General features: G+C 47.8%; 1 protein-coding gene across 9 annotated transcripts in view; it reads right to left on the reverse strand.

Moving 5' to 3' along the window:
• The window catches only part of GSN (gelsolin), a 190361-nt gene that overhangs the window by 104868 nt on the left and 71465 nt on the right, over nt 1-14028 (reverse strand). The gene's annotated exons all lie outside the window — the stretch shown is intronic.

The raw sequence follows: 14028 nt of genomic DNA on the forward strand, positions 1-14028 counted from the left end.
GCATCAGTCACATCCATTGGTCTACTCCAACCTTGCGGACACTGTCCAGTGGGATTCACTCAGAGACAGGAAACTCAACCAAATAGACTATAAACTGAGCTGAGCCCACTGACTACCATCAACTAGAACCGTAAAATGTAAATGTGCTATACTGATGCAGTAGGCGTAACATTCCACAGCGTGCCCAGCAGTGCCACTGTGGTGAACAGGGTTATGTAGAATACAGATTTTGCTACAAGGTACAATCCACCATTGCACCGACATGGACACGGGTCTCATCCCCCAATAAGCACCTCAACCTATGGTTATACATCAAGACAAAGGACAATGCGCCACTTCTATGGCCACCGACTGCAAAACGCATTCAATATCTGCCACAAAGTCACTAGTACCAAGTACATTAAATGACTGCAATAACCCGCTGGGTTTTACTGCAACGCCCCCTCCCTCCCCCGTGCTCCCGGATATCCGAGTCTGCCCCACTCATTGGGTCCAGAGATTCCCTGAGAAGCCATCGGAGTCGGGAACAAAAGAATTAATGACCGTACCATAAGTGTAAACTGGACCGTCCGGTCACTACTCCTTGCGCGACTGTACGATTCGTGTTCTTTCCAGGGTGTACCACCTCCCCCCCCCGTCACAAAACAGATTCTTTGCTGAAAACCTCAACTTTCTCCCGCTTCTCTATTCCATTCTTTCCAGGGTGTACCACCTCCCTCCCCGTCACAAAACAGATTCTTTGCTGAAAACCTCACCTTTCTCCCGCTTCTCTATTCCATCATTCATATCTAACTAACATGATGTACCACGACTGACTTTTGGAATTTCCGGTTAAAAAAAAGTCCTGCTGCTTCTGCCGAAGCGAATGAGTAGGTTTAGAGGATTTTATTTCAACACCGGAGGGTGTGTGCCCAGTCGAGGGGGCATTTCACAGCTAAAGGCCTTCGGGTAATAAAGATTCCCCCAACACTCAATCGTCAAAGATGCCTCCCCACCCCCACCTCTCCGGATCACAAGTGCTTACTCCGTTATCCCTTTGAATTACAGGCTCTCTTTATTCAGACAACTACGGTCACCTTGAACTGCAACCCAAGAGGCGCTTACTGTGAACCAGGGACTACAGCTTCCAGAATGCACTGCGTTAAACTAATGCCCTCCCCGCACTACGCGCCAAAGGTGAGATCATTTTCTTTCCAATTCTTTATTCTCGAAATCATTGTAATCTGTACCGCTAGGCCGGTTGGGAACTGGGACTACAGCTCCCAAAATGCACTGTGGTTAAATTGATGCCTATGACTCAAATGGTGTCACTACAGAGGATTCTTCAGTTAGAATGCACATTTACGCCGTTTCTGAATCTTGTATTGAGTATATTTGGATAAGGCTATTTAATAAAACTAATAAACTCTGTGCACTCCAAGAAGTCACTGCGCATCCCAGACTAGTGCCCGATCTCATCCCCAGAGGGGACCCCACGTTTGCCTGCCTGGACCGACGGCAGCATCCCCATCTCCAGCCACACATGCCTCATCCGCGCACCAGGGCTTGGCCCCGCCCAGACGCGACACTTAGTCACACTTTGTTGTTCAGTGCCTCGGGAGACCTGCTCATACAAAAGGGTAACTTGTGTTCCATTGTCTGCAGCGGTGGCCACCGATTTCGCTCCCACACACACTTCCTATCGTGTTACAAAACCGCCCACCTCAAACCTTCCCACTGCAGACTCAGCGCGAACACAAACCGGCAATTAACAGGACGTCCGGTAACCGGAGAGGAGCGCACGGGCGGCGGCGCCTGTTCATGCACAGAGTGTACATGATGCAGACTGGTTGGCGCAGGCTGGGTGCAAATCTATGATACATGTTACACTGGAATTAAAAAAAAATATTAAACACCAACGTTTCAATCCTTCCTTGCAATTTTTAACCTACGCTAAGAAATCCGTGCCTGCTGGCGCAGCAGCGAGCACAGGCTGTGGACTCCCACCCGCTGGCAATCCATGGTTTCAATTCTTGGCGCTTTATTGGGCATAGTTTGATACACGTACAGAGAGTTTGATAAACGTAGTCGTACAGAGTTTGATTAATTTCAGTGTACATTGGAGGAAAGTACTTCAGCACAGTGAGAACCCGCGACCTCGAGCACACTGCCGTGCTCTTTGCGGAGTGTATTTCTATATAGCGCCTGCACTGAGACTACCCTTGTAGCGCTCTAGCTGGTTTTCTCGCTGGCCGCAGGTGAAGTGACCGGAATCACTTTGTCGGCGTAACAAGGGGTCTGTTCTGTGCACAGTTAAATGAATATGCGTGAATGATATTGGTCTAGGTTGAAAAGGTCAAGTGACAGTTTAACTGTTAAGCGAGACCTACAAATCCATGTAGGTTAATGACTGCCTTCCTCCGATCTGTGCTCCTGCCAGAGAAAAAGAAATTATAGAATTATTAGAAGACATTTCAATAGCATTAAAGGGTCATGTGTCTACCCTGAAATGTCAAGCTCCGGACAGCTGGATAAATACTTCCCAGCCTGTGGAGAGCACGCACTTTTTTGTGGAAGCACAACTTCTGCCCAATCAAAACAAGTACTTCCGTCTCGAAAATCGATACAGGTTTTTTTGGCCTCAGAAAGTATACCCCATGGCAGAGTTTTGCTATGCAAGGTGTCCTTGTGCAGGAGAACACATACTTAAGGTAAACAAAGCCGTGCAGAGTAAGCTATGCTTTGCAGAAATCTGCGCGTCAAACTGTGGCAAATTACGATTTTCATGTGAAAATGGCAAGACCACAAGAATTTGCAATTTTTGTGATGCTTATCGATAAACCTCAAAGGCGCTAAAAATATTGAAAGAAAAAGACAAAAAGAAAAAAAAACAACCCCCTCAGTCACTATTTCGCACACTTCTTTCGAGTCTCGCTCACCTTTGCTAGTTGCCACGTCAATCTTCGTCCCGGCAAATAGGAGCCAGGCGAGCCCTCCTTGTATTCAGTCTTCAGACCTAAACGTCTGATACCGAGAAACTTTCCTATCCATGGTCAGTTGGAGATGCCAGTCATCTTCGTGCCACTCTGGACACCAATGCACTAGACCTGGATTTCAGTTAGCAAACGGATGCATTCTGGGAATTGTAGGGTTTGTCTGCTTTGGCGCAACAGAAAAGACCAAAGTAAGCGCTTGAAAAGTAATCCAAAAACGAAAGCATGACTCAATTAAACACACTTGAATGACAGTCACGGTCACGCTAAGCACATGCATCTCTTAATTCTCGTCCTGATCATGTAAAGTGATACAGCACCCTGGCCTTCGATGTTTGATTGGCACCTGCCCTGGGGCACACCATCCGTTTTAGTTTCCATCTGAAAGAAACGGTCTTCAGAGTTTTGTTCCATGCAGTCACCGATCATAGGATCTTCAACTCGTTTTCATCTTATCTTCAACAGATCTTTTCTAGTTTGAGTTTTCTGAGCCATCAAGATAAAAATTAGGCCATGTGCTTCTCACATGACGGATGACTGCACAGGGCACCCTTTCATGCAGCTCCACAGCTATTCCATCAGAGAAGTGAAGACATGGACAAAATGGGCCAAAGCCCAAGGCCTGGCCTTCCAGGGGGCTGGCTCCACAAGAAAGCAAACTGTCACTCAATTTCTTATTTCATCCTCTTCCCTGCCTACCTCTACACCGGCCTCCCGAGTTTGTGTCCTCTGAAGGACTTTCCCCACGCAGCAAGTCCTAGATCAAAGGTTTGTGGGACCAGGTTTCTGAAAGTTTAGTGTTTGGCACAATTCGGGTCAGAATGGGCGGTACGGCCATTCCATTGAGAGCCTTTTTATAGGAATAATTTCTTCTTTTTGGAGCATAGATTGAAAGGTGGGAAGTTCATGGTCCTGTTGCCATGCAAGAAAATGGCACAGATTGCCACATGAAGCAGTTGTGAAGGGAGACAGACAGCATGTTGTGTACCCAGAGATCAGGAAGATGAAAAACTAGGTGTGCAAAACTGAGTCACTTTGTCTTCGCAACCTCTGCGGCTTTAAAGAAACTCTGCATATAGTCTTCTCCTAAGCAAAGCCAGTCCACAAATTGCATTTATGTGGAAGCTGGTCAGATCATACACAAGTACTCTTCGCACCATGGCATTTATTGGGTAACACGTGTGAGAATACATGTGTTTGACCAGACACATGGAAGACCGCCACATGCATGTCTTGTACATACCAATAAGCCACCAAAGAGCTAAGTGTCTTCCAAGAGCCCACCCAGGAGGCGTCCGAGACATGTTGCAATGAATCAGGTCATCCATTTTACTTCCTACTATGGTTTGTTTGCTAGGTTATGTGTTCATATAATTCTTTTATGCACCCCCTACTAATAGGAGGTCCGATTCTATCTATAAGACCACGATTAAGGCCATAGTGGCCCATTATTCAAAGAAGAGGTATATTTATCAACAGCCTGTGTAGTATATGGGGCCCAGATGTAGAGCTCTGCGCTTTTTTCTAAGACATTGTGGAAATTCACAGTTCTTGTACAAGTTGAGCTCAGAAAACGGGAAAGTGGTTACCAAACTGTTGTCCGCAGCTCATGCAATAACTTCCAGAACTTCCAAATTACGGGCATGTACCTTAGGCAGATCAAGCGGTTGAAAGCTTACAGCTCTGCGCTAAGGCGCCTGCTCATGATACAGCCACTAAAATACATTGCGTAATCAACATAAATGTGGGAAAATGCACATTTAGACATATCGTAATATTGCAAACCAGACAATGGCTTGAAGGGAGGGCGGATGGCTACACTTATATAGCGGCACCACAAAATTAACTGCCTCTAGACGCTGATCATCCAGTTTGTGGTGTGAAAGTACGAGAAATGTGGTGTTAGGTATAATATGGGCACCGGGAGACTATATATATATATAGATATATAGAGAGACATATACACATACTCTTCACTTTACTGGCAAAGCAGTTATCAATTTCTGAACAGTGAAGGTAAAAAAACGAATCATGTTGATGAGTCTGTGCCCTTTTACATTACACACATTTGACTTAATCTTGCATTCCCTTAGAGTGTTCGCTACTTCCAGGATGTGGTGTTTCTACATTTTTCTTCATGTAGCGTATTACTCTACTGCGGGGTACAATTTGTGGACAAAGTCGCCTCCAGGTGTCTGTAACGCGCCATGTTTGAGGGCTCTGGGCCTAAGACTAGAGGCACTGAGTTTCATATACACTGCCTGCCAGTGGGTCTAAAAAGGTGTTCCAAGTGCATGGTGCACCAATCTGTCTCTGTAGAGCGCACAGACCAACTGCCACGAGGGCCCGCTGCAATTGTGATTGCGTGCAAGGAGGTACACAGTCAGGGCTTTAAGTGGGCTGGGTCTCACCGGATCCGAGCACCGGCAGTTTTTTAGAGGGGGCCTCGAAACAGGTATCTATCGGGCTCAGTTTTGTGCACAGGCGGACCATTTTTTTTCCCGGACTGCAGTAACAGCAGGCACATCGAAGTGAGCATTGTAGGGGAAGGGAAATCATTTAAAGAGTCATTTTATCTCTGGATTTTCCCCCCTTTTTGAATCTCAGGAGCAGCAGCATTGTCGTGGCGTCACCACCAGGGCTTTAAGTGGAAGTTGTTACAATATTATATACAAGCCATACTTGCTGCTTATCTTATGCAACTAGCAACCACTGACAAAACCAACAGTCCTGACTTGTAGGTATGATGTGACTTGTATCATATCCGGACGCAATGACAGGAACAGCAAAATACAAGTCGGGCGGCACACTGTGCTAAAGACAGATTTTTAGCTTGCATGTTTTTAAGCCACGCCCTTAATTACATTGACCACGCCCCTTTGAGAGACCCCCAGTTTTTTCATCCCACTTTAAGCCCTGCACGCAGTTGTCCACATTCTAAAAAGGTGAAAATAAAGAAAAATGCAGTGGTGTGTGTTTTGGTGATGGAAAGTGAAGGAGCTGCAAAGAAGTGCGGTCGGGAGAGAGTGAAGGGGAAAAGGAGGCGTAGAATGAATAAGAGGAGATGGAGAGAAAGAAGTGTACATGTCTAACACAGTGAATAGAACTGGAGTTGTTTGAGACTGTAGACCCAGATTACTCCCTCAGCCCTCAGTAATGTTTAATTCAGTCTCACAATTGCAGGTTTGAAAAATTCGCATATTTATAACATAAGCACTGTTTAAACTCCTGTAGCTTAAACTCTTAAATCAGCGCAAACTATTGGCGGTCAGTGTTTAAGTGTCTGTTGTGTAATATAGTTTACATGTTAGTGTACATGTTTATGCCACGCCCTTTATTACATAGGCTACGTCCCTTTTAGAGCCACCCTCCACTCCCCCCTCCTCCTCCTCCTTTTTCAACTCACTTAAAGTCCGGTCATTCGTAGTAGAAGAGACACAGATTCAGTTGGGCAGAAATTAAGAGTACAGAAAGCTAAGTAAAGTTATTAGTTTTATAACCAAATCAAACTGTTCGATGCGGATAATAGATTATAATCTCGCTTTAAGGTATTAAGACAGTGTGCGATTAGAAAGGATGAGGAATAGGACATGGGTGGGAGCACAGGAATTCAATTGTTTATTGCCTGTATCGTTTATTTTCTTTGTTCGCAGCATCAACGAGAAACTTTCCGGAGGCCGAATAGTTAGGGAGCCTGATTCAGCAGTCTACTGAAAGATACTTGGAAAGCGTCCAATTCTGGCAAAATCATTAGCCTGGGATAATAAATCTGCTTTCACGGGGTTCGTGCCCCTGCAGTTGACACGGTTTCATTCTGCACACAGACCACTGTCCGAGCGCTGTCACTTGTCAGCAAGAGGGGCCTCGGTACCGGAAGTGGGTGTGTTTGCAACGTCCCTTCATGATGCAGTGTCTGCCGCCGGAAGTGCACTCACTGTACGAGACTAAGGGCCCAATAAACAAAGTCAAAGCATCGTGGTCCGGCGAGCTCGCGCGAGGCGGAGCCGGCAGGTCTCGCGGTCCCGCCTACAGGCACAGCTGTGCCAGACAATGGAACCGCATAATGACAGGAGCGCGCGGCGGGCAGCACTGTCATTACAAAGGGAGCCGAGGGGGCGCACGGGGGGGGAGGCAGGCACATTCAGGCAGATTCCGCAGTCACAAGAGCGAGAAAGGGATTCGGAGACCTGCAATGAGTTACAAATTGCAGAGGGACATACTTGGTCCTCTATAAAGATTACGGGGGCCGTAATATTGGCGGGGGGTGATGAGATGCTTCTAAAGTCACTCTTGAGTTTTAATGAGCACCTGGTCAGTAGCATGGTCTGTGACTGACTGGTTGAAGATCATTCTTTCAGCATCATACCCGCGCTCCTCTTCGCCCAGGACTGCTCACTGGAGTACATCTGGACTCCATTTTCTTTAGCGCCAACTAGGTGCCCGTCTCCCTTTCTCACCTCGCCCTCTCCCATCCTCTGCTCCTTTAGTTTATCATGGCTTTTCTTTCCTCCCTTCTGTTCCAGCTTCCCTCATCCCCACCAACCTTTCCAGTCTCCAGTCAGCTCTTCTTCACCCTTTCAGTATAGCTTGTTGCTTTCCTTCTCAGCGCTCAATGTTTCTTTGCTCAGCCACTCCCCACCACAGCTCCTCTGCTTTGGCTCCAACTTCGAGCCCCTCGGAGTACTTGCACTTTCCCTCCTTTGTGTCACCTGTCCTTGGCCCGCTTCGGATGGATCCTCCTCCATAGCTCTCTCCAGTCCACCTCCCTCCAGTCCTGGCCCAGTCCTTTCCCCATCACCTCTTGCTCTGTCCCTCAGATACAGCGTCGTAAGCGTTGGTTGATATGGAAATCTGACAATGTCCCAAAGTACCAGTTTGCTGTCAAGTGCCAGTACTCTCCCATTAAAAAGCATTGGAGCACTGCCGGTAGCATCTTTGCAATCAATGACAGAAGCCTTCTACAACTACTTTCACCAACCGCAGCGCGTGTGCGCTTCACTAATCAGAGGAGTGTCCACCTACATCCAGTGCCAGCCATCGAGCTACAGCAGAGTACCAGCTCTGAAATCAATTACTTCAAGCAATCATTTTACCGTCTGTCTTTTCACAGCAGCCATTCCTCAGCTAAACCGATGGTATTAAGGTGTAGAGCGCCCCCGCCCAGCGTGGACACCTTTGCGGTGGAATCTGGATGGCTCAGAGGGTAAATTTGAAGGTATAAGCGGACCAGTCGAGGGACAGCCCACAGCTCTGCTACATACAGACCTACAAAAGGCATCATGGAGAGACGCGAGAGCAACAGTTATAGGTGGAGAAGTTCTACATGGAGACATATCAGGCATGTAGGTTGTACATTCAAACAAAGCAACAGCATAACACCACCACCACCACCAATACGCATTTCCAGAGCGGTTACCTGAACGGCATCCTGGAGCTGAGCAATGGACCCATTCCCCTCTATATACTCTGTTACAGGGTGAAAGACCAAGTCTTGAGCCACTTCCTAAATGGACTAAGGTTGACAACCAGCCGAATAGGTGCAGGCATGCAGGTGCGAACACTCCTTTACGCAAATTCTAGGTGGATATTCCAGAAAGGCCATCCCTACTCAGACGATTAGAAGGCGCATTCTTAGCAAGGAGCTCCCACAACCCACTTCGAAGGGGACCAAACTCACCGTTTTAAACCGAAGACTTAAATTCCCTGCAGCATTTTAATCAGTGCTTTAAACCTATGGTAGAGCTTGAAGACTCGTTTCTCATGTGAGTCCGGCTGAACCACAATATTAACAATTCCCAAGTACATTTAGGGTAAAAGTTTACGGTCTGACTCAGAGCAAACAATGGTTATACTGCAGTTTCAAGGCCTTTCAACCTACTTAAAGTGCCCCTGGGCAGCACATTGTTTGCCCAAGGTGAGTCTTCCAAAGTAAAGTAAACACCCTCAAGGCACACATAGACTACGCACAACGCACTCGTGACACTGCTCACTATTGGGTGCGCGACACCAAACAGTGCAAAGGAGACATGAACTTTGGTTCTGAAAAAGAAAGCCCTGAGCTACTGGAAAATGTGTTCCCTTCTACTAAGAGGACTGCGCCGACATAGGAGAAACATCCTGTATACTAAGGGTACGCACATCCAGCAGGCCAGATCCATGGTGTCGTTTTTTGGATTAGTCACTTCAACAACAATGAATGCAATTGTAATTAGAATATATATCTCAAAAACATGTAGTACAGATTTGCCCCTCCTTGCTTAGGATGGATAGAACAGACAGCACACTTCCAGCCGCGCACCCTATACAGCGTAGCATGCTAGCCAGATAGACAAGCGCTTCAGCATCCAACACCACATAAATGTCACAATAAAATATATTCGTAGTATAACAAGCACTGACAAATCCATTGTCTTACCTTAGCATGCCAATATATGTAAACAGAGGCACTCCTAAATGCTACCTACATGTGCAGCGTGCACAAAAGCTGTTCTTCACATTAAGGATTGCCCCGCTGGCAATGCCAGTGGTGGGAAAAGGTGGCAAGACAAGATTGCTTTTAGAGCAGAATATATACAGAAGATCAAGTTGAATTGAACAAACAGCTGGAAGAACGAGTGTACTTTTCAGATATGAAATAGCCTCATGCATTCCAATGGAAACACTACCTAGAAGATGGAAAGATGCGCCAAATAGTCAATAGCATGAGGAGAGAGTAGCGCTACTCTGGGTGGAGCCAAAGCCCACTCTGCAGAGTCAGTGGTAATTCTTGAAAATCTGTGTAGACATCTATGCTGTTTTACGCCAGACCTAAAAAGAGATGACTTTGGATTCAGAGGGGGGGGGGGCAGCTCACTCCGAACTGCACTTTGACCTCACCTACCGCACACTTCAAAAACACAACTGGACGAGTGGACATGGTAAACTACTTATGTGCATATGTGGTAGACATTAATGCCACAGCACCACCTAGGACCCCAAGTCAATCCACCCCCTTTCATCTGATTTGAGCCGGTGGTGTCTGCAAGACCCATCGCAGGTCACTACACTGCTTCCTATTCACATAAGGAAATACTCCCTCAATGCTTCTAGGATATAAGCGTAAGCTATCCCTGATGTAAGGTTAGGGCAACCCCCGAGCTACACATTGGCTATCACCAGAACCACAAATGGTCCTTTCCAAATCTAAGCCTGGGCTCTGTCTCCTTTGACACTGCCCACAAAGCTGCACATATGCTCCCTTCATACCCCGCTGTGCCACCCTGACCATTTACCCAACCGTCTCCCAATGTTACTGATCTCGTTTCCATGCAATTCTCCACCCACGGTGCAACTCAAGGGGGAGTGATGAAGCCGATCACAATCTACTACTTAATTTTACCACCCCTCCACCGGTGGATTTAGTTGGGATTTGCAGATCTGTTAAATCTGGCTCTCCTCGGGATCCCGCCTCTCCAAAGAGGCTGGGAGACAGTCTGGAAACATTAGAACCCTATATCAGACATCTGCTAGACATCTCCTTTTCATCCAGTTCCATACCAGAGGACTGGAAACAGGCTGTGGTGCTCCCCTTACGTAAGAAGCCCAACATTAGCGCTGAGAAGCTAGAGAATCTTCGTCCCATCTCCTTGCTGCCTTATTTTTCTAAGATCGGAGAAAGTGGCAAATAAGCAGCTAATGAAATTTGTGGAAGAAAGTAACCTCCTTCACCCTATGCAATTCGGGTTTCGGCCGCGTCACTCTACGGAGTCTGCCCTTCTTAGGGCTACCAAAACCCTCAGGCAAGGTGCTGATGAGGGACAAACCATGGCCTTAATCCTCCTGGACCTCAGCGCCGCGTTCGACACTGTAGCACATTCCATCTTGCTACAGTGTCTGAGCAAAGGCGGGGTGAGAGGGGCAGCATTGAAGTGGATTTATTCATTTCTTACAGGCCGGGGTTTCCAAGTGAGGCAGGGTGACCATTACTCTGAGCGCATCTCTCTGGATCAGGGGGTGCCGCAGGGCTCGTCCCTGAGCCCTACTCTTTTTAATGTTTATGTCGCCCCGATTGCTACCTTGGTAGAGAGCTATGGCCTCCAAATGGTATCATATGCCGACGACACGCAGTTGGTCATCTCCCTATCACGTACCCCCGGTCCCTCGGCGGACATCTTCAGAGCTTGCATGCAAGATCTCGCGGCCTGGATGTCCGCCAATTGCCTCAAACTCAACGGAGACAAGACAGAGGTACTGGTAGTGGGGGGAGGCCAATCAGCGTGGACGTCGGCGTGGTGGCCACCGTGCTTGGGCCCACTACCTGCCCCTTGCCAGAAAGCAAAGAACCTGGGCATTTGGTTTGATTCTGACCTTACCTTCGGTCCTCAGATCAATCAGGTGGTTGGATCATGTTTTGGGACCCTTAAAAGTCTCAGGAAGGTATTAAAATTCTTACCTATCAGAGCCCGCCAAACTCTGGTGCATGCACTAGTCACGTCAAAGATGGATTACGGCAATCTTCTCTACTTGGGAACCTTGGAAAAGAACCTGAGCCATCTCCAGGTTCTCCAGAATGCCGCTGCTAGACTAGTGCTTAGACTATCTAGAAGAGCGGGCTCCGCAGCAGCCCTCCGGTCTCTGCACTGGCTCCCGATTCGCAGCAGGGTGGAATTCAAAGCCCTGTGCACGTGCCACCGGATCATCAACGGGAGAGCTCCGCTCCCTTTGAAAGGATTGCTGACACCCTATGAGCCATCTCGCTCTCTGAGATCTTCCGGTTCAGGACTCCTGTCAATTCCCAGGGTGTCCAGAGCCCGGATGGGTGGAAGATCTTTTAGGCTCCTTGCAGCATCCAGATGGAACAAGCTACCAATGGCACTGCGACTAGAACCCTCAGAAACACTGTTCAGAGCCAAGCTGAAGACTGCTCTATTTTCACAGTAATTTTCTGCATTTATCAGTCTGGTACACATTAGCTCATTAGCGCGGGGACACGCCGCTGTGCGTCACCAAGCGCTCTACAAAACCCCTTAAATAGAAAATAGAAATAGGTATGTTGTACAGTACTGCACAGGGAGGCAGAGGCCACAGGGAGGGGAGGGGGGGTGAGGCAGAGAGGCCATCAAGGGGGGAGGGGAGGCAGAGAGGCCATCAAGGGGGGAGGGGAGGCAGAGAGGCCATCAAGGGGGGACGGGGGGGGGAGGCAGAGGACACTTAAGAATTTGACAAATTACTTTACACTGAATATTGTAGAACCCAAGGCAGTTGTATAAATTTCTAAAGAACAGAGTTTTCCCATATAATTCGTGGACTAAGAACAAGAGAATAAGCATGTGTAGAGGCAAGTGCAAGTGCTTGGAGGACCAATGAGAAATGGCCACAAGAGAGCGCTAGCGCACACAGCACCCCAGGCACTAGCCAACATCCTGTATTTAACCAGGAACCACAAGGCATTTGAACAGTCACATGTAAGCAAGTCCGCCTTCGAATTCCTGACCTGTGAATATCCATTTTACTCCGTAATACCCAAGGAGCAGAGCTCGAGGGCGTGGGCAGCGTTCTATAAGGAGGACGTGAGCGCAAGGCTTCCCTAAACTTCGGGATCATACAAGGCATGTAAGGAACTAGCAAGACCTTTGACTCTTATTTCAATATTTCCACCTTCAACACACGACAAATTAGTGGGAAACCACTCCTGTTTAGTAGCTGCTTGCTTAGCCAAGAACCTCTGCACATGTACGACCACTGTGTGTATTAACAGCTAAACGTGCATGAGCATTGTTGATTATATAACCAGTGACATGCATGCCAACTATCAGATCACCAATGCACATGCGTGACTGCACGGTTGGAGAACCACTGGATACATATGACCACTCCGTTAGAGAACGACTGCACGTGTATGACCACTAACAGATAGATACCCCCTGCATGTGTGATCATTGGATAAGATCACCCCTGCACACGTACAATCACTATATTCGATAACCACTGCACATACACATCAATGCTGCATAGGTCTACACAATTTATAAGGACAGCTTTTCCTTACACCACTCGTTTTACCTTTTTACTTAAAATAAACACTACTACAATAACAGTGCTCTGGTATGTCCCTCCTTTCCGTTTTGGGTCTGGCCACGTGCCTGCGGAGACCCTCAGCAGTGAAGCTGGGTGGTCTCGCGGTGGGTTGATGCAGGCCTCCAGAGAAGAAAGTGGGCCTGTGTTGAAGGAATGCAATGCCTGTCCGTGGTCAGGCGCCTCCTACATTTAGGGTTGAAGTAGGGTAGACCTCGCCCAGGACACTGCTCCAGTCAGACCAGGCTGGGCTGTGCGCGTGCTCTGCGGAGACGAAACTGACACGAAGAGCGCAAGGCTTGGACTGAGGTCACCGCCATCACACGAGGACTCCTGAAATACACAGATCTGGACCGTGTAATATTGGCTGGTGGTAGAGAGGCCTACGGTGGGTTGAAAGAGTTGGCTCCCCCATCCTTCCTTCTTTGTGCGGTGGTCTATAAAAATGGTCTCCAGACTCACCCTGGCAGGATGGACGAATGTGAGGAATACAGAAGGTGGACGGAGTCTATTGGCTCCGATGCAAAGTTCTACCTCAAACCCCTTACCCCTCAGCCCAAAGGTGGCAGCAGGAAATTGCAAAGGTGGCACGCCAACATGGCAGCTAGGAATGGAGGTGCAGGGAGAGTTAAAGTAACTGAAACATATCAGCTTCCCTTCTAAAAAGCGGTGAGATTTGGGGTGCAGTGAAACCGGTGATAAAAAGGGGTTCAATGTCCAGCAAAAGATGACGGGATCAGCTGAAGGCATGCACTAGATGGTCCTTCCCAGCCACCAGCACCTACTGGGAACTGTGCAAATGGAAGGGGTCTTAGAGGATACCGTGAAGCATGGATGTAAACACCGCACTGCTCTCAGTCCCCAAGCGCGAGAAGCTAAGCCTACCAGACGGCTATACCAATGTAACTACAATCGTATTTACATTCTTGGATGGTGCTATGCCAACTCTTTACTCTGCAACCTTCTTCGCCCCATCCTCAAGAGCTTTGAGCAGTCTCCACCC

The sequence above is a fragment of the Lissotriton vulgaris genome, chromosome 5 (assembly GCF_964263255.1).
Source record: "Lissotriton vulgaris chromosome 5, aLisVul1.2, whole genome shotgun sequence".
In the NCBI taxonomy this organism is placed as follows: domain Eukaryota; kingdom Metazoa; phylum Chordata; class Amphibia; order Caudata; family Salamandridae; genus Lissotriton; species Lissotriton vulgaris.